The 27,844-nt window shown below is 48.2% G+C and overlaps 1 long non-coding RNA gene across 1 annotated transcript in view; it reads right to left on the reverse strand.

Moving 5' to 3' along the window:
- The window catches only part of LOC144141941 (uncharacterized), a 138,314-nt gene that overhangs the window by 106,671 nt on the left and 3,799 nt on the right, over positions 1 to 27,844 (reverse strand). The window lies entirely within an intron of this gene.

The raw sequence follows: 27,844 nt of genomic DNA on the forward strand, positions 1-27,844 counted from the left end.
GTTGCGGGTTCGTCGGGGCGTCGTATCTCTGCTGGTACGTGTTGATGGTCGGGCACTGTGCATCGTCGTTGTCGTCGTCTTCTCAACGGACGTCTTGGTCAGGTCGGGTACGCGTCGCGCCGTGTAGCTGTCGTCGTGTTCAGGAGTCTCGTTAGGGCTAGGTCGGGTCGTCGGGATGAGGGCATGTCGTGAATAATGGTCTTCAGCGAGTCGCTGCGTCGTTGGAGGGTTTTCATTTCTCCGCCGTTGTGCAACTTTACCTCCCGAAGTTGCTGCTTTTAGTTTCCCCCGCGTGGGCTGGGGGACCTTCCACGTGAGAAGTCAGCAGTGCTGCGGCGGTTTGGTGACTGAGACGGGTAGGGCGACGGTGAACGGTTGAAGCGGGCTGGTCCTCGGTTGGTGTTGGAGAGGTATTCTTCGATCTCAGCAGGGCGCTGGCCGTATCGGGGGCGTGGGGCGTCGACGGAGAACCCTCGCAAACCGAGCCTCTTGTAGGGACAGCGACGGTAGATGTGGTCGGCCTCTCCGCAGTGGTAGCACAGCGGGCGATTATCGGGCGTTCGCCACACGTCGGTCTTCCTTGGCGTCTGGTATTGGTCTACAGGGCGTCGGGCGGGCGGCGTTGGACGGCGGTATGGCTCAGCCTCTTGACGACGGGTTGGAGCAGGGCGGGGTTGACGAACAGCCGAGGAGTAGGTCATGGCTTGTGGTTCGCGGGGTGCTTCCGACGGCGTAGAAGTTCCCAGTGCGTTTTGGACTTCTTCTCGGATTACGTCGGTCAGGGAAGCCACTTGAGGTTGCGGCGTCGTTGGAAAAAGCTTCCGAAGCTCCTCCCTGACCACTGCTCGGATGGTCTCTCGCAATGTATCGGAGCTTCCATTTGCAGCACCGATGGTCTCCGAGAACAGCGCGTTGACAGGGCGGTCGTACTGCCTGGTTCGAATTTCTAGCGTCTTCTCCATCGCGGCCGCCTCAGACGCGAATTCGGCCACTGTCTTCGGAGGGTTACGGACTAGACAAGCAAAAAGCTCTTGCTTCACTCCTCGCATTAGAAACCTGAGCTTCTTTTCCTCGGTCATTTCAGGGTCCGCACGACGAAAAAGTCGCTTCATCTCCTCAACGAAAATCACGACTCCTTCGTTGGGGTGCTGCGTTCGAGTTTCAAGCAAAAGCGCAGCTCGCTCTTTTCTCACCACGGTAGTGAAGGTCTTAAGGAACTCCCTCTTGAATTGAGTCCAGTCGGTCAAAGAGCTCTCATGGTTCTCGAACCAAGTTCGAGCAGCATCTTCTAAGTAAAAGAAGACATGCCGGAACGTTTCTTCATCGTCCCACCTGTTGAAGATGCGGACGCGCTCCAACTTCTCCAACCATTCTTCGGGGTCTTCAGCGGGGGCTCCCCGGAACGATGGCGGTTCTCGGGGCTGCTGCAGGATGATTGGCGACGTTGTTTCTTGCACCATGGTGTTGGTTGCAGCGTTCCTTCTCTTGGGCCCTTCTGGTAGAAGACCGAACTCGGGCGGTAAATCTTGCAGGCGGGGGCTGGCTCTTGTTGGACTGGCTTGGCGGCTTTTCGAGGTTGTAGTGGGCATGAAGGGTGCGTACCCAGCACCTCCACCAGATGTCACGAAGACAAGGACGATGCAGTGGTGTTGAATGAGAAACACGTTTATTGGAGCGAACTTGTGCTCCCCTAACAACTCAAAAGAATACAAAGGCGGCGAAGCAGCGGTCAACAAAGTGACTTGCACAGGCGAGTGACGTCGAATCGAATGCCCCGGCGTCCGCACTGCAGGCTTTTTATCTTTTGGCGCGCGTGGTTCTCGAAACGTCGATTCGCATCGAGAACATAGTAGATCCAAGAAGATTATTCTGGGCTGTTCACGTTAGATCGGAATGATCTCCCTATCACAACAGATAACACATGCGGCACAGAAAGAAAGAATGGAACACGCGCTTCCCTTGGCGCAGAGATAACACAGACCGGCGCAGCCGGGCGGTAAAAGCAAAACACAAATAAACAAACCCAATGTATGGTTCGCGGCAATATATATATTTATTTAAATATATATATATATATATATACATATATATATATATATATATATATATAAATATATATATACATATATATTTATATATACATATATATATATATATAAAGAAAGAGAGAGAGAGAGAAGGAGAGAGAAAGAGAGAGAGCAATTGTCCAAACTTCCTCGCTGTCTCGACTTGGAGCCCTCTCCACTTCCGTTGCCCCGCCATGATGCAATCTTGAGAGCTTATTTGTTGATTCGATCCCTTTCTCTCTCCCTGTCTTTCCTTTTTTGTATATTTACCACGGGCATAGCCCAAATGTATGCATATTCTCCGTTTCCGAAACATCTTCCTCTCCTCCTCACAGTTTTCTGCAAAGCTGCATAGAAATGTGCTCCAAATGTTTGTGACATCAAAATAATGTAACGATACCCTGATAAAGGCTACCCCATTGCCGCTACTTCAGTAAACCTTTTTTGTTATTGTTCTTGCTGTGTATTCAACTGTTTACTTATACTCTCTCCTCGCCCTCTCTCTCTCTATATATACATGTATATATATATATCTATATATATATTCTCAAGATGAAGACTGGTCCCGCATTCGAAACGTCAGGAAACCAGTGTTTTTGTGTTTAATCGTGCGTCTACCATTTTCTCAAGTTTATATATATATATATATATATATATATATATATATATATATATATATATAGCGAATCAGAATAGGAAATGAGGGGCTCGTTGAAAATAACACAGAAATAAGGGTTGGCAGTCGAGAAAACCTCGGAAAGCAAAGGGGAGGATGTGGTAGATCATTGAAACAGATTAAGAATTTGGAAAGAAAGAAAGAAAGTGAAGAAAAAATGCCCGCCAGGTGGGATCCGAACCCACGACCTCCAGAATACCGGTCTGGTGCGATAACCACTAGACCAGACCGGTATTCTGGAGGTCGTGGGTTCGGATCCCACCTGGCGGGCATTTTTTCTTCACTTTCTTTCTTTCTTTCCAAATTCTTAATCTGTTTCAATGATCTACCACATCCTCCCCTTTGCTTTCCGAGGTTTTCTCGACTGCCAACCCTTATTTCTGTGTTATATATATATATATATATATATATATATATATATATATATATACATATATATATATAGAGAGAGAGAGAGAGAGAGAGGAACGGTAAACCAATTCTGTAGCATTGGTTTGGCCAAGTGGAAAGTGGATTGGGTCAGCTGAAGAGGAGGAACAGGATGCGGAAGGTGGGATCTCTGGAAAAGAGGAAGAAGCCGGATCTCGTTCGCGTCGTGCTCAACTGTGCTCAATATTCCCCTGCCTTCGTAGCCTGCGGTCTTGCCTGAATATATCCCTCCCGGAAGTAACAATATATATATGTATATAGACAGAATAAACGTTGGCAGTCAAGAAAACCTCGGAAAGCAAAGAGGGGAATGGGGAAGGTCATAAAAACAGATGAATTTTTTTAGTCAGAAAGAAAGTGGTAAAAATTTCCCGCCGGTGGGCTTTTTTCCCCACGAAGTCTTGCTTCCGTCCGTTCACGCACAGGACCTCGATTACTCAATGGAATAAACCGCACTTAGTGCATCCGCGCATCCATAACCAGGACACTCTACACCAGCGCGGTCATCCATGTGGGCTGTCTCGATCACAGTATACTTTACTTTGAAGACTGTGGTTGGGAGTAGCTTTCATAAATACCTGCACCTTTCTCATCGGGATGACCAGTAGTGCTGAGTGCGGCGCCTACGAGGTTGAAGAGACAATCGAAGATGTGCTTTGTCGTTACCCGCTGTATTCATCAGAAAGACGGGTTTTGGCCCCCGAGCTACACAGACCGAAAAATCAACTGTTCAAAGTAAACACTTTTCTAGGACACCGACCACAACAATCGATTTTCAAAAAAAACAACAAGGCCCTTTTGCGTTTTATGAAGGAAACAAGCTTAGCTGAAAGACTATAGTGCCCGCAAAGTGACTAAAGTGGGGGCGTGGCACTGCTCTTTTCCCCGCTTTTTCTCGGCCCTCTCTTTCGTCCCTTGCACACCCCTTGCCTATAGTGTCGAGTAGCAATCCGTGCTCTAAGCCTGGATAACCTCTCGACGTTTAGGGTTGCCTTTTTCTGTCTCTCTTTCGCGACGCCTACAGACACAGCCAAAAATCGAAAAAAATGATTTCTCACATTGGGGAGGGGGGGAGCGCGGGGGCGGTTGGCGGGTCAATACCACACCCCATCGTATCAGCGACGGCTCAAAGATGCACTGTTAAGTGATGACTGGCCACGCCGTCATTCGTGCCGCAGCGAAACACTAGATGCACGTGTTCTGGCCTAGAGAGGTGAGGTTCACATGTGTGTGCTTGGTGCCCGCAGCACCACTAGACCAATAATTTATACGCCATTCTGGCAAACTTCTCATTGCTTATGAGTAGCAAAACCCTCAGTATTACGCAATAACTAAATGCCAGATAAAATAGAGGGGAAGCAGCCCTGCCGGTAGCGAGTGGTAATCCAACAAACGCGTATTAAGGAGGTTGTGGGTTTGGAACCCATCCGGCGGGCATTTTTTTCTACACGTTCTTTCTGTTAATCAAAATTCATCATCTGTTTCAGTGACCTGCCGCCTTATCTCCTTTGCTTTCCGGAGCATTCTTCATTTCCAGCCCTTATTTCTGTCTTATTTTATTGAGCCTCTGTTTTCCTATTCTGATTCGATATACATATAGATATCTGTATATAAGAACACTTCGAACAAGGTAGCGACAACGTTTGTTGCCACCATTTCAGCAATAGACTCGTCTTCGTCTCTTGCCAAAACGCTGGCAACAAACGCGGTCACCTCCTCGTTGAAAGTATTCTTTTCTTGTTTTCCCTACGATTTTTCCAGTTTTATTCCTTTCTGGATTTTAAGTATATTACCACGTGTTCCTTACCACCACCGTCAAGAGGCGACTGAGACGAAGATGTGCTTGAGGGAGCGCGTTTCGGTCTCTGGTGCTCGCGCTTGAACCCCTGTGCGTCAGCTTTCCCGAAAAGGCTCCAACTTCTTCTACTCAATTGCTATCCGCCTCCAAAGACCTCGGCTCAATAACTGCGTGTGTATACCCCGTGACATAGGTAGAGGTCACTGGGAACGACTACCCCATCCAAATAACCCCTTCAGCCAGCCCGGAACGGCCTCGCCCTTGCCACACACCTGTCAATCGTGCTAGTCGTCACCAACGCGGACTGTGTCGAGAGTGCGGTTACCTTAGCTTCACACCAGCTAGACGTCAAGCCCCCGAACCCGAGGACATGTTGCCTTTGTTCAAGAGAGCAGACGTTCAAATCATCAAACTGGGGAAGCTCCGCTACCGGATGTATGGTGGCAAAGAGCAGCTCTTCGGATGTCTCGTACGAAACCCTTTTCGAACGTGAAAAGGATTCTTCAGGGAGGCAAGAGCCATCGAGGGAGCTCTGCAAAAGAGATTCGGCAGCACAGCCTCATGAACGACACTTCGTCCGATACTGTTGGCGCCCTAGCAAGTACAGTCATCGAGATCTTATTCACTGAAATTACGAGAAGAGCTGCAGTTGAGTTGGATAGGCAGACTGGAACCTGCGCCTGCCTCGGTTGCTGATGTGGTTCGCTAAGACATCCGACTATCCCGGAGCAGCGGATAGAACCAGCACGAGCGACATATGTAACAGCTCTCCGTCGCGAGCTGCCTATCTCACTCACGCCACTGCTGCCCCTGGTGCCTCGAAGAGACCTCCAACTACATGCACCAGTTTCCGCCACGTACTCTCACTCCGAACAAGAGAATTACTTTGGAACGCAAGTGTGCAAAACCAACGTGTTGCGTGATGAAAACAACAGGTCACTGTGCTATCATTGTTACGTAGACTTCCAAGCTTACCTCCGCTATCCGTAGCGTGAACTTCGGCTTTGTGGCTTTTCACTCGCTGCCTCACGACCACGCTTAGGTCAAAGACCTGCAGAAATCGAAGGTTACCTCGCTTCCAGACAAGGCCCTCCGCCGATCCTCCAACGTTCAGAGCCACCCCCACGCCGATCCTCTGACGTTCACGGTCACCATCCAGCGGCTCGTCACCTGACCGTCGAGACCCTCGAGGGCCATCGCGTAGACAATCCGCCAGCTCTTGGCGGGGAAACTAACTGCCGCAACCTGAGGAGGCAGGGTTACCACTGGCATACCTTCGCAAGACCTTTGAGAACCAGCTACGTTGTTGAGCGAACACACGACCTCGCCGATATAACACACCACCTCATCGACGGAACACGCAGCGTCCCCAGCAGAACACGCGACCTTGCCGGCAGTTCCTACGATTCCGCCGACCGAAGCGACGAAGTCGCCGTCTGACCGCACGGCCAGTACGATATATATCGGTAAAACTGGCAATGCGGACATTGACATTTTTATAGACGGGCACCAAGTGACTGCTTTAGTCGACACTGGTGCGAACTGATCCGTCGTTAGCCAAGCATTCCCTGATCACCTAAAAAAAGTGAAGACACCGTTGTTTGGGCTGCAGATTAGATAGCTGGAGGTCACCTGATGACACCTGTGGTTTTATGTACGGCCAGGATTGGTATCGGCGACTCCGAGTTAGGCTCAAGTTTTGTCATCGTGCCTGAGCGCTGCAAGGGTTTCCTTGTAGAAGTAGACTTCTTAAGTCAGCTCAATGGGGTCCTCGACGTATAGTAGCGCTTCCTTAAATTCACCGCGATGCATCGCCACCAAGAACAGGGACTCCGCCGAGCGCATTAGCCTGATATAAACGATGATGGGAACGTAGCGCCGCGGTCCTTCACGATAGTTTATGTGGTGTGAGACCATCGCTGTACCGTTGATGGTGTTACTGAGTGTATAGACGCCTCCTTGCCGGATCACGACATCGCCGTTGCTCGAGGCATGCTGCATCTCACCGACAGCCGCACGGAATTTTTGCTGGCAAATTTTGGCAACGAATGCCTCCACGTCGCTAAGGATGCCACCGTTGCTTACTTGGACGAAATCTCGGGAAACAACGAATGTTTCGTATTTAAAAGAACTAAACCTGGCGAACGCAATCGTGATCATTTTCTTTATGTGTTTTTCTAATTAACATGCGTGGAGAAACAAGACCTTCGTTAGTTGCTAATCAGCTTCAAAGACTGTTTTTCAACATCGTCTGCTCTTCGTCAAGCACAACTGAAAATCATCGTATCATTACTGCCAACGCTGGGAGACCTATTCGTCACAACACGTAGCGTGGATCTACACATGCGCAACGCCAGCCCAACAAAAGTACAAGAGATTTTGCGAGACGAGGTCATCCAGCCATCTCGGAGTCCGTGGGCGTCCCCTGTGGTTTTAGTAGGAGGGGTGGGACATTGCGATTCTTAGTAGTCTACAGGAAGCTGAACCAAGGCACGAAAAAGTCCGTGTACCAGCGGCCGTGGGTGGATGACTCCCTCGATGGGCTTCGTCATGCCCGTTACTTTTTGTCGTTGAATTTGAAAAGTCAGTATTGTAAAATCAAGGTTGATGAGTGCTACTGCGAGAAGACCGCCTTCATGACACTATATGGTCTTCATGAGTTCAAGGTTCTCCCTTTGGGCAGTGTTCAGCACCCTCTACATTTCAAAAGATGATGGAGTACGTTTTATCGGACTTGAAGTGCCACACGTGCTTTGTTTGCCGCGGCGATGTCATCGCGTTTTCGCCCATATTTGAGGATCATTTGCGACGTCTATCTTCATTTTTCGCCCCATTCAATCAGCCGGTCTCACGCTGACATAGAAAAAATGTAATTTTTGATACCACAAGCTGCTTTTCTTGGGCCATATTGTCGGCCACGCCGGCGTCAAGCCCGATCCTGTCAAGAGAGCAGTGCTGAACTCATTCCAGAACACTGCAGACAAAAGGCTCTTGTACAATCTCTTGGCCTTTGTTCCTATTTCCGGAGGTTTTAAAATACTTTTGAAACATCGCAAACCCAATAAACTGCCTCACGACTAATGATGTCTACTTCAAATGGACTGAGCTTCAGATTATTTTGAAAACTCAAATTTTTCTTACAAAATCTTTGGGTGCTCGCCCTCTTTGACGACGACGCTGAGAACAAGGTCCATACATACGCTAGTAACGTCGGTCTAGGAATCGTACTTGTACACTCAGAAGATGCTGTGGACAGGGTAGCAGCGTACGGAAGCCAACCCTTTTTCGGGCGGAAACAAACTCTTCGGCAACAGAAACACACTGTAAGGACATTGCATGGGCCAGGGGTTTCCCCAGGCATCGAATCAAGGGGGGTGTCTCAATGGCTCTGGGGGCGGGGAGGGTTCATAAACTAGAAAAGCTGTTTTTTATCTCACTAGTTAAATATTAGACGTCTGTTAACCCAACGCCAACCACGTGACGAATCGATACGTTATTTATTTGCAGTTCTTATAAATAAACTTGCACACGTCTTACTCGAAGCAGCGTGAAAGCAGCGCTAATGACCCAGGGTCCATAAAAAACAAAAGCAATTGAAGACAGGGCACTTGGTACTAGGCCAAATACAGACGCTGAAAAAAATCTTCGAATATCGAAAGCGCGAAATTTTATTTATACATTTACAGAAACACAAAGCGTTTTTATTGCGAATGAAAGAACCAAGCAATAAACCCAAAAATAAAAATTGGAGAAGCACGCAATTTTGAAGACTAGAACTTCATAACGCCGCACCCTATTTACAACCGTCTAGGCTTCTTGCTGTAGCACTGCACCGCTTTTTCGATGAAATGATTAAAAACATGTCGGTCAACGTCAACAGCATCAAGCGCATCGGGTACCTGTGGACGTCCCGCATGGTCGTCCCGCACTGGTCTGGCACTACTCGTCCCTCCACGGGCCTACCGACAGACTACCACTAGCGTCACCCCCTGAGTTACCCAAGCAACTTACACAGTGACCAATCTTCAGATTCCCCACCCTACTGCCCACGGACAATTCTGGCGCCCCCTTAAGTAAACTTCCCTCGACCGTAGGACTGTCCTGCATACTCGCGTTTCCGCTGCCTTCATTGGACCATTTTTCCCTGGGCACCCGACGTCACTCCCAAAATCACTTCAAGCGAGTGGGGAATTGCTGCGTCCCCCGCGTGGTATTCCACTTCGGTGTATTAACAATGGCAGTAAGGCACACCCCCGAAAATATCTGGGTTTCGGATAACTCGTGCACATAATGTTCTCGTCCTGCAGTTGCTCCCGCACCCACCCGTCACCCGTACCATTCATATGAATGTCACGGTAGCAGGCGAAAGTTTCCATGACTAATTTCCGGCCGTTGAAGCTCCCCTTTTCCTTTACTTTCTTTTTTTTCATTTTCGCTACTCCCTGGCTGGTAGCAATGTGCTCGCAGCGTGGTCGGCCTCAAACCACTTTGCCCCTTTTCTTTGAAAGCCTTTGTTGTGTGCACATACGAACTTGCCACGAGCTGTCGAAAAAAAGGAAATAAATAGGTGCAACGCTAACAGCAAGCTAGGGGGGCGCACTTTTGATTATTTTGCCCGAGTCTACTGCCAAGAATAGCAGATGGGCAGCGCGCGCATGCGCAGATCGATACTGAAAAAGGTCCATACAAGGACTGACAAGAGTGAAATTTGGGGATTCAAGGGGGGGTGTCCAGAAAAATTAGGGGGGTCTACAGACCCCCTAAGAGGGGTGTAGGGAAATCACTGGCATGGGCCAACATAAAATTTCGCCCTTGCTTCTTCAGCATACTGTTACAAGAAGTAAGCGACCATCACTCCCTGTGTTGGATGACCAATTTAAAGAACCCAACGGACATTTAGTTCGCTTGTGCCTCAGGATTCAGGAGTTCGACCTAACGGTGATATTTGGGAGTAAAAACCATGACTTCCTTTGACGCTGCCTCTGATGTCTTCTGACTGACTTTGACTGCGTCTAACGCTGACTGCCACTTGCCACCGCCAGCCGAGCACACCGGCAATGAAAATGATAGCGACACGTTCTTCCTCTTAGCGTTGGACGCGACCACATTGTCTCAGCAACCGATGGAGGACGAAAAAATCCGGCCTCTTTTAACTTTCTGCAAGGTCGGAATGCCAACGTTCACAGGCTCTTGTTAAGCGGATTGAAGTTCTGCTTTCGCAACAACATCAATTACAGGCGACACGTTTATCCTCATGGAAGGGGCAACCTCCTAGTTGTTCTCGCGTGTCTACAAAGTAAAGGGTTACTTGCGTTCACAACAAAAAAGCGACTGGCGACCTTGGTCACGCATGGACGACGTCATGGCTAAAACAGAATTATTGCTGGGAAAACGTTGCCGCCAGCGTGAAGCAGTACATAAGTACGTGCCATAGATGCAAGCGACGCAAGACTCCGCGGGACTGACCAGCCGGAATAATGCAACCGGTTCAAGTACCGAAATGCCGTTTGAGCAAAAAGGTATGGATTTCTTGGGGCCCTTTCCAACCTCTTACGCAGCAACAAGTGGATGATTGTCGCCCCGACAGTTTAACGCAGCACGCAGAAACAAAGCGCTTCAGCGCTGCAAAGCACTCTCCATGGACCAGGTTTTTCATTGACAACATAGTTCTTTGGCACGGCGCTCCGTCGGTTCTTATTACGGACAGGGGAACCACGTTTACTACCGAATATGTAGGCACTGTAGCGAAAGAAGACCAGCGTCTGGCTTCCGACGTGGTGATGGTGTTGATTAGCGAGACAGGAGCGCCTCACATCCTCCTCTTTCTCTTCGTCTACTCCCCCTACTGTCGTACCCTGCCTGCGCATCTTTATTTCTTAACATACTCCCGACGCCGCCAAGTTGGTCAGGAGCTAGCTGGCAGAGGCACGGTCAGTGACGCAGTTCGGGCCTCACTGCGACCAGTTGTTCGTCTTGAGGCAGCGCATAATTCCACTGTACCGATGCTTGTAGGCTGGCTGGCGATTCAGTGGAGCATTTGACTGGGTGTCTCGGTGCCGTCGATCTCGGTACATGTCCATAGCCAGCGTCACGGGCAACGAGCGCTTGCTGGGTTGCTGGATCAAAGTTACTTAGGGCAAAAGGTGAAGACTGCGAGTGTTCATATGGTCCCCCGGGAAAAGAGACCATGCTCAAAGTTTCCGGCCGGAAGGCACCCGCCAGGTTCGAAACGAAACAGATCATGTGCGCAGCCAAGTGCCCAGAGAACATGCAGCGAATCCAGTGTCACTGTGGTCGTGTTCTTATAATGTCCGGCCTCCACAAATAGATCGATGCGCTGAAGTAACAATGCTGTTTTGTCCGCGGACAAGGAAACTTTGCTTTGGTGGGGCATGTAAGCATAGCAGAAAGGCGCGTCCCGCATGGAATCCTACTCGCCAGAAAAGGGGTCGCGACCATGGAAGGAACCGTTCTCTGTCGCCACGTGGATTTTTCGCCAACGGGATAGTATGAGAGCGGGCGCTGCTCGCCTCTGGAGTCGAACCTCGGTCACGCAGCGCCGGAGAAGCAGGCGCTTCGTTGTCCCCTGAAGCGAGTCCATCTGCACAAACCGCGTTTTTGTTTCTGGACCCAATGAATACATATTCGACTCGAAATCTGGTTGCTGAACTGCTTGCGAAACGAGAGGTACCTCACCGACGTTGAACGTCGCAACGGAAAAGCTCGGAGGTCTCCAACAGAAGAGTCGCATCAACCACTCTTGCGTTCTGGCAGAACGGGCAAGACGTCTCCAGAGCGGTGGTGAAGTCGACGAAGCGAGGGCTGCGGAAGAGCTGCAGTGACGTCTTCGAAGTGAGAATCGCGTATGTGATGCCAGCGTTCGTCTGGGGCCATTTCGACAACCCCAAAGGAGAAGTATCTTTGGCTAGGCTAGAATAATGGCAGGGCCGCTAGGCCGTCTCAGAAACGATAGCCGCGTCACCGATTCCGAGGTCCCGGGAGTGTTCTTGAGGCTTCCCCAAAACTACGCAGCAGGACTACGCAGTTGCTGCAGCCTCTCTCCCTGGCTAAGGCACTCGGTGTCCTGCTTGGTATCCTTAAAGGCCACAGCGCCTCCGTCGTCATTGTTCTTTTCTACCCCCGTACCAGTCATCTCCCCGATAGGCGGCACGTCATCCGGGACCATTGTCCGCCGGGCCTCCTTGGGGAGCGAGCAAATAGTCGAGGGTCCGATGCGCGAGGTGGAAGGACCGGGCTTGCGGAAGAGTCATGGCTCGCGGGGAAGCGTAGGCGCGTTCGCAGGGCGCAGATACGTTCTTCATAATCGATCGCTTCCAGAACGTCAGCATCAAACTCTTGATCCTGCAGGTTCTCCTGAACTCGAGCGTCGAGTTTGTGAAGGCTCACCTGGTCATGCAAAATGAGGTCGAGGACATTTTGTCTGTGAAGGGCCGTTGCTGCCTGGCTCGCAGCAAGGCGTCGACGACTGTCATGGTCCCGGAGATGGTCGCTCGCAGGACATCTCGGCGAATACGAAGAGCGTCCATAGCACCAGTCAATGAAGCAAGACGCTGGGTTTGCAAATACCAAGGGGACAAGGGCGGGCTTAGCGCACGAGCCGAAAGGGGCGGCGGCCGAGGGCAAGACTTCCAGGATAAAGCAGTACGAAGGTATTCAAGCCTCGCGTGCCTCGGAGCCGCTGCGCCGTGGAACGTAGATTCGCTCGTGCGCCGGTTCCCGGGTTTCACGGCACCAGAAATTGTGTAGCGAAAGAAGACCAGCGTCTGGCTTCCGATGTGGTGATGGTGTCGATTAGCGAGACAGGAGCGCCTCACATCCTGCTCTTCCTCTTCGTCTACTCCTCCTACTGTCGCCCCCTGCCTGCGCATCTTTATTTATTAACAGGCACCATAGCGTACGTGAAAGGTACCTCCCACCGGAAATCAACCGCATCCGCGCTAGTTATCGGTAGGTCCAAACAAGCACCGGTACGATGCTTCCTATAAAAGGGGGTTACATGTCACGTGTCCCTCAACACCGACGCCGAGCGGTGATTGTTATGACGAAAACGTGGGTGCGTTCACGTGTTCTTTGATCATCGCCGTTCATAGCCCCGGCGCTCCCACTTAGAACCGTGTGCTTGAGATCACCCAAAAAGGCTCCAGCTGCTTATACTCATCTGTTCATTGTCTTTAGGGACTTCGGCTCAACAACTGCGTGTCTATAGCATGCTACAGTATATATATTCATGAGAAGGTGGACCCGTGTGTACAGATGGTCGTCAAACTACTATTTAGACCGAGGTCTGGTTTTGGTGAGAGAAAACTACCGTAGCTGAGCATGCGGAATATATATGCACTAAATAATATAGGCTGACAAAAAATGTCGCACTTGCGAGGTACAAATAAAATAATACAAAAACAAGAAAACAAACAACAAGCAAAATACGTGTGGTGCTCGTACGCGTGTGGGTTATCACGAAGCTTTCAGATAGAGTACTATCTGCAAGCAATGTCAGATCAAGGGGGTTCAACATGGGCAAATTTTATACAAAATGATAATTTAGAGGAATGGCGGCTGAGCGCTTTGTAGAAAAATTTATATATCAACAGTAAATCATAAAGAGGTCATCACTTACGTAAACGTGGTATTTTGGTTTTGTTAAAAATATCAAATAAAAAGCTAAAGCCATACTATTGTAGCGACACCATTATCAACATAATCACTAGCGCCGCAATCATCATCAGCGGTGTCTCGCCAGCGTCAGCACTTCTACGCGCCGCATACGAGATTGCAAACGACCGTGCAGCTGGGCGGTACCCTGTCTTTGCCGCTCGCACTTCTGGCCGGGCCTACGTTCTTCAATAAAATGCAGGGAGCCGCGTCAGTCACACCAACCGAGTCTGCTCCGGCACGTGGTGACCAGGACGTTCCCTATATTAGAAGTGGTTGCTCTGCTTCAGCGGCTCAAATATGGTAATGCAATGATGGATCCGTGCCAGGAAAATAAACACGTCGAATTTCCTACGCTTTCATTAGGTGCGTGTTTAACTGCGTTGCATTAGTGAATCAAAAAAGACTCACGTACTTCCCCTTCGTGATGGGAACAGACACCTGATTCTAGAATAGTCATCACCCTCATCCTATCACCCCCACTGCCGGGGTAAGGCCTCTCCCATCCATCTCCATTTACCCTGGTCCGGTGCTAAATGCGACCAATCTATCCCCGCAAACTTCTTCATCTCATCTCCCCATCTCACTTCCTGCCGCACTCTGCCTCACTTGCCTTCTCTAGGGATCCACTCTGTTACCGTAAATGACCAACGGTTAACTTGCCTTCGAATTACATGCCCTGGCCACGTCCATTTATAATTGCTAATTTCTACTAATAAGTTCCTCACCCGCGTTTGTTCTCTGACTCGCTCCGCTCTCTTCTTGTCTCTTATTTTACACCTATCATCTTCAGTTCCATTGCTCGCTGATTTACTCTCAAATAAAGTTGAACCCTTTCAGTGAGCCCCTAGGTTTCTGCCCCATTGGTAAGTACCAGTAACATGCAGCTGCCTACTCACTTTCTTCTTCAGCGACAATGACCGGCTGTCATTCATTATCTGAGAATGCCTTCCAAATGCGCTCAAGCCTATTCTTATCGTTCTAATTATCTCTGTCGCATGGTTGAGACCCAGTGTCAATAATTGGCCTGGGTAGATATATTCGCGTAGCACGTCCATGGCCTCGCCTCCTACCTCAATCCGCCGTTCTCTCGCGAAATTTATAAGCAGTACTTTTTCCAGAATATCAATTTTAAGCCCCCGCTTCTACTCTGCTTCTCTATTGCGGTAATAATTCTTTGCAATTGGTCCCCCGAGTACATCAGCAAGGCCACGTGATCAGCACATAAGAGGCCATTGAGGCATTCTCCTTTGCTGTGAATAACATTTGAGACATTGTGTCTGCTTGTCGGACGCGCTTATAGCAATTCTACTGGCCTCTTGTGCATGACGATTGTAGCGGTGGATGTATTGTAGATATCCTCAAGTATTCTTACGTAATGCTCGTGTACACTGTGATTCCGCACCGCCTTAATGAGTGCTCAGGTTTCTACAGAGTCAAATGCCTTCTGATAATCTATGAAGGCTATATATAGGGGTTCAGTATGTTCCCAGCATTTCTCAATGACCTCATTGATCTGGGAATGCAGTTGATTGGTGAATAGCATTAGGAAAACTCTTCTTGTAAATTCGGGAGACTAAAGTCTATGCTGCCAGAAATTCTGAAAGCGATTACCTTGGTAAGAGGTAAGTGGACGAGTGACAGTAAGCTGATAGGCGTGTTTTACAAAGTATTTAATGTCACCTTTCTTATGAATTAGGATGATGTTTTATTCTTCCAACATTCCGGTGCACTCACTGTCATGAGGCCTCGGTTTAAAGATTTGCCCGTTTCTCAACTAAACTTTTCCCACCAACCTTCAAGAGTGCTTCGTTCATCTGATATTCACTGGTTCATTGGCCCCCCTGCGTTTTTTCAAAGCCTTCTTTACTTCTGTCAACACTGGCAGGATATCTATCTCCTAAAAATTACTCCCTAGGAAGGTATTATCCTGGATGTCACAGCTAGTGCACAGATCTCCAATGATCTCCTCGTTTACAATGACTATTTTACTTTTATTTCTGATGAGATTTTTTTTGCTTTTCATTCAGTGCATACATCTGATTTTTTCCCGTGCCTCACAGCTTTTCACTGCTTTCAGTCTGCCTTCGTTTTTTAAAGCATATTCAATCCTCTCCATAATACTATTGCTTACGTCAGCTGCCTCACGCTTATTGAATAATTTCGAAATTCAGCTAGTTCTATTCTCTCAGCTGGGGTGGAGAATGTCATGTTTTGCCGTTTTATAATCAGATTTTTTGTGTTCTCGGAAAGTTCACCAGTATCCTGATTAGTCATCGTGCCCCCGACTTCTACTGCACACTCCATGATAATGTGTGTAAGACTGTCGCTGGCTTCATGAGTCGTAAACTCTACATCCTATGTTAGTGCTGATCATGATTTGTGCAGCGCGATCCGGAATTCCGAAACTTTACGCCTGACATTTAGCTCTTTGATCGGTGTCTGTTGTACTAGCTTATGATGGTTACGTTCAAATCGAGCCTAATTGGCGATCTTACCATACAGGGGTCTTTACGCCTCGCCCTTCCGAACATTTCACCATCCTGCACGACACCGGGGTTATTCCAGAGTATGAAGTCAATTTCATTTTTATGCTCCCCATTCGGACTCCTCCAATACCACTTGCGACTTTTCCATTTGCAAAAAAAGGTATTCACGATGCGTAGATAATTCCGTTATGCAAACTTCCTAAAAAGTCACCTCTATTGTTTTGACACGCCAGACCATAGTTCCCATTTGCCTTTGTCTCCAGCCTGTGTCTTGCCTACTTTACCGTTCACGTCTCCCAGAACCACAGTATACTGTCTTAATACCTGAGCAATAGCCGATTCCACATTTTCATAGAAGCCTTCAACTAGCTTGTGGTCGTGGCTGGGTGTAGGGCGTAGTCTTGTATCACCTTGAATTTGAACCTCTTATTAATCCCTTCGTCAATGCTATAGGGATCATCTATGTTGCCAGCTATGCGTTTATTAACAAAAAATCCCATTGTCAGCTCTCCTACGTCCACTAGACCATAGTAACAAGGGGCGTGTCCAATTTTCGGCATGTTAAAGGCTTCACCTGTCCTCCTTACGTCCCTACACCCTATTACATCCGATGTCATGCCCTCTGATTGCTCGAACACCTCTAAACTCGCCTTGGCAGATAAACTTTTTTGGATGTTCTCTGGTTAAGATTTTAATGGCGGCCTCTCCAGATCCAAGTTTTCTTAGCACCCTCTGCTGCATCACGGGTCTAACACCAGCCCTGGTAAGTTGCTTAGTAGCCACTGTAGACTGAGGGCCGAGAGTTGATTGGCGTATTCATTAGAGGTTATAGCCATTACTGCACCAGGGTGGCCGATCCTGCTCTGTTGAGGGAGTGGGTCACCAGCAATGGTCACTCTTATCAGGCCTCACTCCAAGCCTCATTTCGCAAGTTCATCAATACGGAGACTTTTTTAATCAGGTGAGAGTTCTGTGACACCGGAAATCAAACCATGGTCCTTGTGCACGCGAGGCCGATGCCCTCCCTCTACACCATATCTGCACCGATGCAGATTCTTGTATAGCAGCCTTTATGTTTTTCGAGAAGTGACCAAAAAAATTTGCAAGCTTGGCTAAAGGAAGGCCAGAAGAACGTGGCTGCGTACAGTTTTCATTAAATCGGAGCCTGAACGACCGTCTTGTGTTGCCAATATAAGGAATGCGCAGACTGAAAACTCTAGTGGTTACACAACGTTCGCCGTGTAGCAAAAAAAGTAGTTTGATACTTTTAAGGGAAACCCAGAAGCTCCTCTGCTTACTGTTAGTGACGTGGTCATGTAGCGCAGGCTTTGGAACGAACTTTCTGGCAAGCACAACACGTATGAGAAGATGGCGGTGTGATTTTGGAAGCAGGTCCCCAAGTGTTTTCGAAGGGCGATTGATTGCGTGCGCTTACCCTTTGAAAATCTTTCGAACCAGATCCCATTGCATAATCACCCAGTCATTGAACCTCCGTCAAAGAAGAGCTCCGTGAGCTCGAACAGCTAGCCACTGGCCAGCCAGCCTTCAGCAAAGCCTATATAGGAAAGGTTATCAGCTTTGTCAACAAGCCGCCTGTCGAGCCGTACTAAGCCTGCTGCATTTTACACTCCTCGTAAAGATGGAGCAAAGACCACGTCATAGAATTAAACAACGATGCCACATCCTGCTAACCTTTCGTCTCTATTCCGATATATCCGTAGTTTACCAATACAGAAAGTTGTTGAAAAACGCACTCGGTACGAAATGCAAGCGTCAACTCTTAAGACTTAGATTCATCATGGTGCGCTTTAAAAAGGCGATATGCAGCCGCATTGCCTACCAGTTTACTCGGGTGCCTCATACGGCGGCAACCTCGCTGCATCAAGATATGTCGCTGCAGCCAGCAGAACCCTGACGCCTAAAAAGAAGGCTCTCAATGAGAGCCTGACAAAAATAGTTCTGTGCGACAGAGCGGCTATGTCTCCAGTTGCTGCTTCTCACTACGCGCGTAGACGGAATGGCCCCCAGATTTCCGTTATCCAAGCCGTCGCTAGAAGCGAGATCCCTTCCCTGGGCCTTCACTCGGTTTGAGCCTAGGGGGGCCATTATCCCTGAAAAGGTTCCGTGCACCTTCCTCTTGCACCAATGTCCCGCCGCGCTACGATATTCCACCGCGCTACCAACAGCGCAGCTCTTGTGAATGTAGAACAGCAGATGACTTCCCATCTGTTGCAGCTACCATAGATTTGGTCATGACGGTAGTTACTGCCGTAGCAGCTGCAGGGCGTCTCTCCGACAGCGGTTTCCCGACAATAGCTACTCACACGACCACCCTTGACGATTTCCGCCAGGTACTCAGCAGCTCCTTACTGCCGACAACACCCCACGCCAGTGCTTTTGCCACTCGCCAACACATTGACTTCCCAGTCACGTTCATCACGGCCCCGCCGTCCGTCCCCGCCGCCTACATTTTCAACCTCCCACTCGGAAAACTAGGCTTCGCAGCTCCAAGAGGTAATGCTGCAATAACGACACGGCATGCAAATCCCCTGCTGACTACGATTACAAGGTCCAATTTGATAGACATTCACGTTGACGTTCGTCTTAGCGCGTGAGACGACACAGGCGCCAATATTTTAGTGATGAGTTCGAACCTACGGCGCACTCTTCGCAAAATTTTGACGGGTGCTGTAAGCTTTTCCGTACGGGTCGACGACGAAGGAACGACCACCGTAGCCTGATTTTGTTCTGCCCGCATCGTAATTGCCGGACATGACCCCTGTCTTGCTAACCATCTTGATCACCTTCCCTTACTACATATAGTTCAGACTGGACGTTGTCAAAGCCTCCGGCACCCTCATTGACTGCGCTGCCTGGGTTTTACGTCTTGAGCTTCTCATGACATCCCTTGATGACAGCACGCCCACCTACCGACTTTGCTGAACCGAACAGGCCCGATTAATTAGCAAGACTATGACCTACGTGCCTCTGTCATTGTAGCTGCCAGTCCGAGATGGTGAATACGTTGTCTCGCCCATCACCGATACACTCCTTGAAAGCAACCTGACCCTTCCTTATGAAGTCGTTACTGTCTAGAAGAAAAAAGTAGGCCTCTCATTGTTTAACTTCAGTCTCTCCACCAACGTAACATTTCAGTGGCTACCAGAGATTTTATGGAGATGATAGCGTCGGACCTTTTATCTCCGGAACCCCATCAGCTGTGGCGCCTTCTAGCGTGCTATCTGGACATTTTTTACTTGGCAAACCTGTGTGTTGAGCAGATTTCCCAAGGGGCACATCACATAAATGCTCGAGATGCGACCTCTACCCGCCGACGTCCATATTGCGTCCCCCACTCCGAACGCACCGGCATTCAGCAGAAAGTAGAGATGCTGAGAAAAGATGTTATTGAGCCATATTCTAATCTATTTGCGTCACCAGTCTGCTGATCAAGAAGAAAGATGGCTCAAGGCGATTCAGTGTTGATTCATCGTAATTAGCTGCAGCATATTTGCACGAACGGCAGTTTAAAGGCATCTCCCTTAGACCTGGATTTATCCCCGTCCTAGTCTAACTGCGACCAATTATTCCCCGCAAACTTCTTGGACTCATCTTCCCATCTAACTTTCTCCCACCTCCTGCCACGCTAGTCTTCGCTAGGTTTCACTCTGTTACCCTTAGAACCCACCGGTTAACTTGCCTTCGCATTACATGCCCTGTCCACACCTGTTTCTTCCTAATTTCTACTAACATTTTCTTAACAAGCACGTGTTCTCTTACCTGCTCCACTTTATTGTTGTCCCGTAATGATACACCTATCATCTTCCATTCCTTTGCTCGCTGAGTCGTCCTCAATTTATATTGAACCATTTTAGGAAGCCTCCAAATGTCTGCCCCGTAGGTGAGTACCCGTAATATGAAGCTGTCATACTCCTACTTTTTCAGGGACTATGGCACGCTAGCATTCATTATCTGAGAATGCCTACCGAATGAACTCCTCCCTATTCTGACTCATATTTCGGATCCGTGACCACAACTTGGCCTAAGTAGATATATTCGCTTAGATGTGGTCTCCAGAGTTTATTCAGGAATACTGCAGTTTTGTGGATAATTCTACCCTGCTTGTCCAGTGCCGTAAGCATGCTTTGCAGTTCGTACCCCGATTAATTTAGCAAGGCAACCTCATCACAAAATCTGAGGTTTCTGAGGTAAGCTACATGAACTCTTATGCGCACCTGTTGCAATGCAATGTTCTGAGTAGCTCCTGTAAACATGCTCTGAATCATATTAGAGAGATTGTGTCTCCTTTACTGACGACCTTCTTTATCGGTATTTTACTTCTCTACTCATATAGGACAATGGTAGCTCTGGAGACATTGTACATACACTCTATGATTTTGACGTAATGCTCTTCTACAATCTGATTTTGCAATTCCTGAATAACTGCTCAGGATTCGACCGAGTCAAATGCTTTCTCATAGTCTACGATGGGTATATATAGGGGTAGAGCATACTCCACGAATTTTTTTGTCATATGAGTGATAGTGTCAATATAGTCCATTGTTCAATAGCAATTACGAAACCCTGCGTGTTCATTAGGTTGAATAAAATTTAACGTTCCAGAAATTCTGTTAGTGATTACCTTTATACGTTCCTTGTAGACGAGTGACACAAAGGTGATTGGCCTGCAATTTTTTCAGTACTTTATGTCACCTATCACCTGCGTTGATTACAAAGATTTAACCAAATAACCAAAAAGCACGTCTATCTACTTTCTCGCATTGACAACGCCGTTGACAGCCTGCATGGCGCGTCGTATTTGTAGTCCACTCACGCGATACCCGGAGTTGCAAATTCCAGTCGATGCCATTGACTGCGAAATGACACCCTTTTTAACACGAGATGCGCTGAATCAATCCAAGGTCATGCCGTTTGGTCTCTATCATGCGCCAGTTATGCTCGTAAGGATGATGGACTCTCCTCTGCTTGGATTTATATGAAAAACATGCATAGGCTTTCTGGATGATGTTATCGTATTTTCTCACATGCTTGAAACACCAGCGCGGATTAGTCACGCCAGTGCAAATTAGTCACGCGAGCGTGCGCCTGCGACCCTGACATTTTTGTGAAAAGCACAGGTCACGGTTGGGTCGGCGAGGGACTGCAGGACCAGGATTTTTTTGTGCCTGAGTTCCCCCAAAAGCCAAACATCTTTTGGGGCGTGCCTTACTGCCAGTTTAGATTCGCCGCGGCGGGCGCTAGGAGGACCGGTACTGCAAAACGGTTCATTCACGCGGTGCGAGCAGCTTGTATTTATCTTTATTCAACCGGCCGAACCGCTGCTGCTTTCTGAAGCAACGCTGATGTAGCCATTGATAGAGTTGCGCAGGATAATCTGCAAATATTTCAAGTGATTAATAATTATAAGTGACTGGCTAGTCTGTGAGCGAAACCAGTTTGGCTGTTGGTGCAAAAATCAAGGTTGACTGCTGCCGCCGCGTATTGGGAAGGGGGCAGTGAAGAAAAACAGTGATCTCTTTATTCAACACATTGCGATGTTGATAGTGTGCTATATACAGGGTGATCAAAGTTAAGTCGACAGGTGTTTCAAATAATAGGCGCTTAGATTTCCGGGAAGAAGACCTCTACAGTGAGGTTATTCGTCCAGGGGGACCTATAAATAGGAGGTATTTATTGATGCAGGTGACGTAAGTACCTAATATTCCTCTCGCGCATACGTAGTCCGAGTTATCAAACAGCGAAGTTTAATTGCCGTTCGCATGATTACGCATGCAAGACAGGAATTAAACTTCGCCACTTGATATCTCGGACTACATATGCGCTATCAGAATTTTGTCAATTGAAACTGCGTAGAAAGACGATTGCGTCTACCTTTCGAATACAACCATGCCTGGTTACTGCAGCCACTAAAAAGTTATTTTTTCATTTTTATTTCATTAGGCCACCTAAATGAGTAGTTACCATTTATTTATGGGTCTCGCTGGGCGCAACCCTCACTGTAGACGTGACCTTTACGTAAATCTAAGCGCTTAATTTTAAAAAAAACCTGTCGACTTTACTTTGATCACCCTGTATATTTCTCGCCTGTGTTTAGGTGGTACGTCTGGGTCTCCTCCGTAGCACAAGAAATGGATTAAAATGCAATGAAATGAAATCAGGCGCCTGAATCTAACTTAACATTTGATTTCAAACAACTGGCAGCTGTTATTACAGCATGATAACTTACATAAAACCTAGAAACAATGTTGGCTTGTTGGTGCACATGTAAATCATATACGAGACATGCTATTCTTGTTTCAGGGTTATTGCAGCCATGAACCCCGACATGTCAGCAAAGGTGGAGAAATCAAAGCAAAAGCAGCAGTTCCTGTTTCCAAAGGTCGCATCTCTGATCACTGTTGAAAGGCTACGAAATATACTAACTCCCCCCCAATCTCCCTTTCCCTGACCAGCAATGAAAATGCAAGCGCGTTGCACCCAACGTGCCGCAAAGTTATGATCCTTGTCACACAATGCTTCCTCATTTTCGGATTTGTACCGTTCAAGTTCTTGTTGTTCAGGGGATTCTTCTACTGGGTTGGGGCTTTGTAGGGAGGGGACCGCAATCGCTCGCTTTTTGGGTGCAGGGGAGGTTGATTCTTGGTCTGTGGAATTTGTCTGCGAGCTTGCTGCGTTTTGATTGCGGATTTTCAGTAGTTCTTGCTTTAAATTATTGTTTTCTCTCCTAAGAGCCGCCACTTCCGCTTTGGTGTTGCCTAGCTCATCGTGAGCCGAATAGTTTAGTCCATTCCATACTTTAAGCTGACAATGACAGAAACGGACAAAATAAACGCCCTCATTACACGCCCCTACAAGGCGGCTATACGCCTCCCCCCTGTACATCAACCGCTAGACTGGAAGGGTTAGGCCTTCACCGTAAGGCCAGCGAACTTGTCGAAGCGCACCTGATGGGACAATACGAACGCCTCGGTTGCAGCCCCACAGGAAGGCACATGCTTCAAAACCTAAGAATAGGATAGCACAACTTGTACCTGGATGTAACAACTATTCCCATAATATCCACGATAACATCAGAGCCAAACCACTTCCCCGCAACATGAATCCCACGTACCAGACTCATCGGAGAGAACAACGAGCCCGTGCCCTACACAAGAAGTACAAAAACAACCCGTTAGTAGTGTACGTAGATGCAGCGGAATACAGGCACCACAAGGCTTTTACTGTAATCGCTGTTTGCAATTACCTAAACCCAACATGACTGATTCCATTACAGTCCGGACGCCCGTTCCATAACCTGCGAAAGAGGCGGCGATAGCGCTGGCCCTTTCACTCAACCGTATCCCCTCAACAATCAATACAGATTCTAAAACCGCGCTTTAAAAGTTTGACGCTGGACGCATATCCCTAACGGCAAACAAAACTTTGCTAAAGAACCCCCCTCAATCCCCTGTACAACTGATCTGGACCCCGCGCATTCCTGGCTCGAGGGAAACAAGATGGCCCATCACCTAGCCCGAGGACTTGCTAATCGGGCTGGGCCGAGTACGTATCCCTACCACAAAGCCAGGTCCGCGTGGGTCCGTCTGATCGGTTACCACGACATCACCTCTTATTACCTTCTCTCCCACCGGATCTGCCCTCAGGCAGCAAATTCTCTCACAGTAGAACCAAGTCACGCCTCGCGGCAACTCGAGACGGGAGTATTCCCCAATCAGGGCATTACGATGCATATCCACCCCAGCCTTTACTCAACCTCGGCGTGCCCCTTATGTCGTGCCCATGCCAGCCTGGCCCACATCATCTGGGCATGCCCCTAAGACCCTTTCCTCCAAATAGCTTCGGAGGAGAGGTGGGAGGCCTCGCTTCGCAACCCCGACCTGGACCTACAGGTACGCCTGGTCAAAAGGGCAGAAGAGGTTGCTGAAAGGCACCGTCCTATGGTCACCACAAGCTCGCCCACCTAACTCAAGAAGAAGACGTCCTGGTGGGGCGGACGTTCAGGTCTTACCCGTCGCCAACATAAGGACTTCAATACACCGTAGTCGCTTCCTCACCAAATAAATGTTTTCTCTCTCTCTCTACTTATTTTCGATTACCGTGTTACGTGCATTATGTTGTATCTCTGTTTCCCGGAGCAGAAAAAAATTTCTGATTTTTTTTTATTGGTGTGCTCTTTTTTTGAAATGGAAAAAAATGTCTTCCTGTTCCTATCAGAGTTCTTAGCGTATTAGTATTGTACTGTATTAGTATGAAATATGAACATATTATAGCTAATATCACTGTAGAAAAGATGTCATCAGCTTAACGTCACTGATTACGTTCTGTAAAGAGTTTCTTTTACCTCAGTGGCCTGTTTGTGCACGTTTCTGAAAGTAAAAAATAAAATGTGATATTTCTAGCCTAACAACACTTCTGTCACGTAAGTGTCCTTTTGTTCACTGTGCCACAAAATGATGAAATGTTGTTTTGTTTTCATGCTCATACATCCTCATATTTGATTGATATTGTTGATACGTTCTTAGAAACTGAGTAAATTCGCTGGAGCGATAGTTTTGAGTTTGGCAGAAAAAAAAATGTCATTTACAGTTCACCCAGCTTTCTTGTGTGCCTGACTGGTCACTTTACGCTTTGTACTATCGGCCATTTAATTCTCTTCGTCCTGGGAGCTTCCATTTTATCAGTGGGCTGTGATAGCAGCCCTACAATTGGCGCAGTCGATAGGAAGATGTAACTGCGCATTCGCAACACAGCCCAGAACATGCTCTGATCTTATGAAAGATTACCAGATGAAAAGGTGTGCATGTCGTAGCGGCGCCCGCCGCTATCAGTAGGTGATCGGAGAGAAGGAAGCGACGGCAGTCCAGGCGATAGGCAAGCAAGAAAAAGCCGCCCCCCCGTTTATTTCGCAGCGGTTTAGGTAGCAACTCCGACGTCAGTACCACGTGTTTCCATACATGGGCCAGGCACGGTGAAGGGCGCGTCATGCAGGAGAGCACTTTCAGTAGACGGGAAACACATTCCGGCACATCCCCCCTTTTGCAAAATAATAGTGGCTTTGCGCGTGGAATTTAGAACATTCACACATGAACAGAACCACGAACCCTTAGTGCGAGGAACCATGTACGAAATATCATTTATCAATTCCGTAGCGAACTGGTCGCTACCAGACCTGGTCACAGTCACTGAATCGGAAGGTACGGACGTTGAAATCACAGCCTGTGAATCTGAAGGCATTGAAACTGAAGTTGAGGTTGTGGATGGCTCCCTTTTTTTCGAAACCAATTCGCCTGATACGCTTTCGTTTGGAAACTCGTAGCTGCTTTCACGCTTGCTCTGTTGTGGCAAGCGGTTCAACATTCGTCTGTTACATCGCACCGTAACCCCTTCTTAGGTTCATATTATTATGTAGGAACGTGGTGTAGCAGCTGTCGCTAGCACCGTTCCTCTGGATTTTATATCCGTTACCCAAACAGAATGACCTGGTGTTGGTTTATCCAACTCCCTGGCTCTGTGGCGTTTGTTGGAGTACGGTGCTTGCAACTTTTTATTGGCTCTGTCTTTGGTCGCACGAGTAAGCAGCGGTGGCTGCACTGGATCACGGAATTGCGGTGCCATTGGAACTCTTGTCCAAAGACGCTGGCCCATGAAGATTTCTGCCGGGCTAGAGCCGACGACGTCTGGTGTTGCCCTGTAGGCAAGCAGAGCCGTGTATGGGTCGTTGGATTTGAGTCTCAGGCACCTATTCGTTTGAATCATGCGTTCTACTTCCCCATTAGCCTGAGGGTACCTAGGGATTGCAGTGACGTGAACAAAGCCATAATCATGGGCAAACTTCTTAAACTCGGTGCAAGAAAGCTGTGGTCCGTTATCTGTCACCACGGTATCCGGAATGCCATGTCGTCCAAAAATGCTTTTTAGAATTTCTGTACCCGCACCGGTTTTTGTTGAGGGAAGAAGGGCTACTTCCGAACACCGCCAGCGGTTGTCGACCACGACAAGGTGTTCAGTTGCTGACAAAACACAAGTCGACCCCAACTCGTTCCAACAAGAAACTTGGCGTTAAGGTTGAGATCAACGGCTCACAGTTCTGGGTGACGAATCGCGCACAAGTAACACATTCTTTTACTTGTCGCGCGAGTTGTTCGCCGAGGCCTGGCCACCAGACTAAATTTTTAGCCGATGCTCTTGTCTTTGAGATGCCCTGATGCCCATAATGTAGCTTGGATAGTAGTACTTTTCTTGGGCAATGAGGTACTACCAATCTAGTGCCCTTTAGCAACATGCCATTACATTCGGCAATTACGGCACGTTCATGCCGGTACGGAGCTAGCTAGCAAAGAAGTTTTGGTTTTTCTGGCCAGCCTTGGCGACACAACTTCAGCAAGGCTTGACAAAAAACGTCAGTCTTTTGAGCATCACGTACTCTGTTAACACAATTGTCGCCCGTTTGAAGCCCTTGAACACAAGTTTGAGCAAATGACGAGACTTCCGAGACGGTCAGTTCACCGGCGAGTTTATCTGCTTTCACCGGCGCTCGTGAAAAAGCGTCCGCCGTAATCAAGCTTTAGCCGGGAACGTGCACAATTTGAAATTAATACCGCATCAACCGCATTCTGAAGCGCTGCACCCTTGGCGTCAACAAATCGATAGGAATTTTACCGAGCAACGAGACAAGAGGTTTGTGGTCTCTTTCGTATGTCACATCGATACCTCGTATATACTCGTCAAATCTTTTGGCAGCCTATGTGGAAGCTAGCGCCTCCTTTTCGACTTGCGCACAGCACTGCTCGGTTTCGGTCAATGACCTTGAAGCGAATGCTATCGGGCGGCGTTCGCCATTACGTTGTTTTTGGAAAAGGACGGCACCGAGACCAAACGAGGATGCATCCGCCGAAAGAATCGTTGAAAGTCGTGGATCGTACATGGCCATACACTTTGCTGAGCAGATTAGAGCTTTCAAGCTATCAAAAACTGTGTTCTGAAGTGAACCTCAAACTCATTCAGTCTCTGCAAAAGAGCCGGTAGTGGGGCAGTGGCTTGCGCTAAGTTCGGCAAAGAGCGGCCTAGATGATTGCCCATGCCCAGAACACTGCGCAATTGTGACATATTCGAGGGCCGATTCAGCTCTTTAATGGCTCTGAGTTTGACCGGATCGGGCTGTACGCCTTCTTCACTTAAGAAGTGACCCAAAAAGCTCTTGCTTCGAGCTCCAAATACACACTTTGCTTTGTTAAGCATAACATTAGACTGGGACATCCTAGCTAAGACATTCGATAGCCTGAAATCATGTTGCTCTTTGCTGTCGCGAAATATGAAAATATCGTCCATCAGGTTAACGATGCCAGGTAGGCCTTCCAGAATTTCAGACATTCTCCTTTGAACGTACTCTGGAGCTGAAGTAATTCCCAACGGCAACCGAGTGAAACAGTACCGCCCGAACAGCGTAATGAATGTGGTCAGTAGTTCTGAGGCCTTGCTGAGTCGCACCTGGTGGAATCCGGAACTTGAGACTAGTTTGAAAAACCATTTCACGCCGGCAAGTGAGCGTAGTGCTTGGTCTACAGTAGGCAACGTATAGATTTCTTTTAAGACAAACTTGTTCAACTGCGTAAGGTCGACACAGATCCTTACATCTCCCGTGGGCTTTTGTACGGGAACAATGCTGGCACACCATTCGGTTGGCTCTTCGACT

This window comes from Haemaphysalis longicornis, unplaced genomic scaffold (assembly GCF_048455015.1).
Source record: "Haemaphysalis longicornis isolate Haplotype H1 unplaced genomic scaffold, Haemaphysalis longicornis Haplotype H1 scaffold_6, whole genome shotgun sequence".
Lineage (NCBI taxonomy): Eukaryota > Metazoa > Arthropoda > Arachnida > Ixodida > Ixodidae > Haemaphysalis > Haemaphysalis longicornis.